We start from the raw sequence: 4,273 nt of genomic DNA, 5'->3' as shown, positions 1-4,273 counted from the left end.
TTTGTTGGAGGTGTTTTTTCTTGGATGTCTAGGGTGCAAAAGTGCATGGCCCTATCTACTACAAAGGCAAAGTATGTTGCAGCCACACTAAGGCTTGCAAGGAGGCTCTTTGGTTAGGCCATCTAGTGGCAAACCTTGACATTATGGATGTGGTCCCTACACCACATTGGGATTCTATGAGTGCTATTTAGTTGGCCAAGAATTTGCTATTCCTTGTGAAGATGAAGCACATTGAGGTGTGTTACCAATTTATTTGAGAGATTGTTAAGGACAAGTCCATTGAGCTTATCAAGATCTCAACTGAACAAAACTGAACAAAATCCTACAGATTTGCTTACTAAAAGTTTCTCAGTGGCGCATTTTTCCTTCCTTAGGAAGTTGATGGGAATTGGATAAGATGACGTCTTTTCTCATCCTATTGTACTTATGTACATTCACCTTTAAGTGGGAGGTTGTTGGGGGTAAAGGTGTCTGTGTCTAGCTGCTTGTGTATTAGTTACATTGATAGTACTTGCACATTTGTAAACTGTAGGTGGTGGGTACCCATCACTATCACTTCATTCTTTATTCTTTCAGTGATAGTTGAATAAAGGAAAGGTCGGTCACACATTGTGATTCTTGGAGATCCCACATCCTCTCTCTCTCTCTCTCTCTCTCTCTCTCTCTCTCTCTCTCTCTCTCTCCTTCCATCATAGCTCTTGCTTCCCCTTTGTGCTTCCACTTCAGGGATCACTTCCTTCAAGGATCCTCCTAAAAGCTCACCATGTGTACCTCAACTACTTGCTCGAGTCTCATATGTATCTTATCCTTATGAAATACAACATCATGGTTGCGGATAATCTTTCAAGCCTATGGATTCCAAAGGTGATAGTCCATCTCACATGTATCACCATATCCAAGAGACATGCATTCGATGGACTTTAGATCCATCTTATTATGTTTGTCTTTGGGAATATGGTAGAAATCCTCACATCCAAAGACACACAAGTGTGTATATGAGGAAGGTTTACCATACCATACCTCCTTTGTAACTTTATCACCAAGAGTAGTATATAGGGATCTATTAATCAAATTAATTACAATAGTAATTATGTCAACCTAAAAGTACTATGGCAAGCCTACCTAACTTAGTATACTATGGACTCTTTCTTGACTAGTCATATTCATGTGCTCTGTAATACATTTTTGGGGTGGGGTGGTGTATGGGGTGATCAATTGGTGCTTAGTATCCCTTTCATTGCTCGCAAAGCTACTCAAATGCCGTAGGGATATATTTACCCCCATTATTAGATCATAGGCATTTTAAGCATATGCCCAACCATAGCAAGAAAGCATTGAAATGTAGCTAACACTTTTGATTTTTGCTTGATAGAATAGGCCCAAACTTTATGCGAATAATCATAAATGAATGTCACAAAGTACTTGGCACCACCTAGTGGCTAATAGGATATGCGACCACAAATATTTGAATGCATAAGAGCCAATGGCTCACCCATGTACGTAGAACCAAACTTTTTATGAGCATTATGTGTCTACTTGCCATAGAGACAATGATCACATGAATCAAAACATGAGTAATCAAGACGTGGAAGATACTGCAATTGAGTAAGTACTTTCATTCCTTTCAAAGACATGTACCCCACGCAACAATCCCATAAAGATATATGTGAAAGATCAAAACATATTCAATGCAACTCTCTTGAAAGCTATAAAGAAGATGTTCCCAACACTTGTAACAACTCTTATAAATATCCCTAATCCAACCTTGGAAAGCACCATTCAATCTTGTATGGACGAGGAGAAAAGAAATTAGAAAGAAGGTAGCACTAGTCAAGCATTTACTTTAACAGCCCTTGATCAACTCTTGGTTCATACTATTTCCACTAAATGCTCCTTTTGCAATAAAAAGGGACATTCTGTAAGCAACAGTTGGAAAAAATATCCTAACAAGATGAAGTGCAACAAATGCAAGAAGACATGGCATATCACTAGTAAATGCCCTACTACCCCTGAAGTACCAAAAGAATTGGAGACCAACTTTGTCTCCACAACACCTGATGATCGACTCTTCTAAATATATAAATCCTCTACCTGTAAGTACTCTTGTAGCCTAATTTATAAAGGCATCCCATTTGTTTGAGGGGGGAAAAATTAACATGTCTTGTAATCCAATGCCACTTTGGCATTGAGGGAGGGTGTTGAGAGATATGCATGCGAACCATATATATTCAAGGTTGGATAAGGGTAGATGAGTGTGAATGGAATGGAGGTTATGGGAAAGTCTAACCCTAGCCATCCAAAGGCTATTTAAATAGCCTAGAGGTCACTTCAAAGGTAGAGAGAGTGTACAAGTTGTACTTATGAATAACTCATTAAGCAAGATCTTCTTCTTGCACTTGAGCTCTCTCTTCCTCTTGTGCACACCTTCTCATGTTGTCACTTTGACATCTCAATAGTCACATGAGATTTGAAAGATATGGTCCTAAATGCATACACAAGGAGCACCATTCATACAGTAGCCATGCTATGTAGTGAGCCCATGGTGTTTGAAGAGGTCATACTAGGAAGCTAGAAGCATGCTAAGGGAAAAGCCACTGGGAGAGCAACCATGGCTGCATTTGGAGGTGTACTGATGGTCATCACTGAAGAAACATTGAATGATCCCAACATTTGGAGGTGGCTGTCAGTGTAGTAATACACGGGCGGCTAGGCAGAGGCACCTTTACCCCCAACAACCTCCCACTTAAAGGCGAATCTGCCCCAGTGAGGAGTGAAAAGAAAAAGAAAAAAGACAGTACAACAGGATGAGGAAAGACATCATCTCATCCCACACCCATCAACCTCCTGAGGAAGGCAAAGCACTCTGTAGAGAGGCTTTTCGTGAGCAAATCTGCAGGATTCTGGTCAGTCGAGATCTTGACAAGATCAACAGACTTATCCTCAACGACCCCACGTATGAAGTGATACATCACCTCAATGTGTTTCGTCTTCGCATGGAAGACTAGATTCCTGGCTAACTAAATAACACTCATAGAATCCGAATGCAGTGTAGGGAAAGCATCAATACCAAGGTCAACAACTAAACGACCCAACCAAATGGCCTCCTTGCAAGCCTCAGTGGCTGCAACATACTTGGCCTCTGTAGTAGAAAAGGCCTTCTGCACCCTGGACATCCAAGAAACAACACCTCCAACATGGGTGAATACATAACCGGAAGTGGACTTCCTACTATCTGCATGTCCTGCATAATCAGAGTCAGTGTACCCCCCGACACCTGTATCCTAGCTGCCATAGCATATGCACATATCTACAATGCCTTTCAGGTACCTCATGATACCCTTCACGGCATCCCAATGCTTCTTGCTAGGTGTAGCCATATAGCGTGCCACAATACCAACTGCAAAGGAAATATCTGGATGAGTGGCTATCATGGCATACATAAGACTGCCCACTATGGATGCATAGGGAATCTTGTCCATCTCTGCCTACTGCTCTTGTGTCTGTGGACAATCAACTTGTGATACCTTCACATAAGAAGGCAATGGACAGCCAATAGGCTTTACGTCCTGCATGTGGAAGTGCTCAAGGAATTTATGAATGTACTCCCTCTGTGACAAGTAGAGGAGTCCTGATTCCTGTCGCGTGTAATGCGCATACCAAGTATGTGAGCGGCATGTCCCAGATCTTTCAACTCAAAGCTCTTCTTGAGCTGAGCCTTAAGAGCATCTAGCTCATCATGAGCTTTCCCTGCTATCAACATATCATCCACATAGAGTACCAAAATCAATAAAGAACCATCATGAGCTTTCTTCGTGTAAAGACACGGATCCATAGCACTCCGGCTGTAGCCCTGTGACTTCATAAATGCATCAAACTTATGATACCACTCCCTAGGTGCCTGTTTCAAGCCATAAAGACTTTTCTTCAATTTTCACACTAGGTGCTGCCTGCCAGGTTCTGCAAAGCCCTTAGGCTGCTCCATATAAATCTCATCATGCAAGTCCCCATGTAAGAAAGCCGTCTTGCCATCCATTTGGTATAAATCCACTGGTATAAATCCAAGTCAAGTTGAGCAACCAAAGCCAAGACTAAGCGCAGGGTGGTCATCTTAACCAAAGGAGAAAAGACATCGTCAAAGTCCACACCATGCTCCTACTTAAAACCCTTGGCTACCAATCTAGCCTTGTATGTCGGCTTGCGGTGTCCAGGGGTACTTTTTAGCTTGTACACCCACTTGCACGGTAAAGCCTTCTTGCCCGTAGGTAAGGAAACC

This window comes from Lygodium microphyllum, chromosome 18, assembly GCF_053477565.2.
Source record: "Lygodium microphyllum isolate KBCC chromosome 18, Lygodium_microphyllum_v1.1.10, whole genome shotgun sequence".
NCBI classification, from domain to species: domain Eukaryota; kingdom Viridiplantae; phylum Streptophyta; class Polypodiopsida; order Schizaeales; family Lygodiaceae; genus Lygodium; species Lygodium microphyllum.
The sequence above is the reverse complement of the archived record's forward strand: the minus strand, read 5'-3'. Positions refer to the sequence as shown.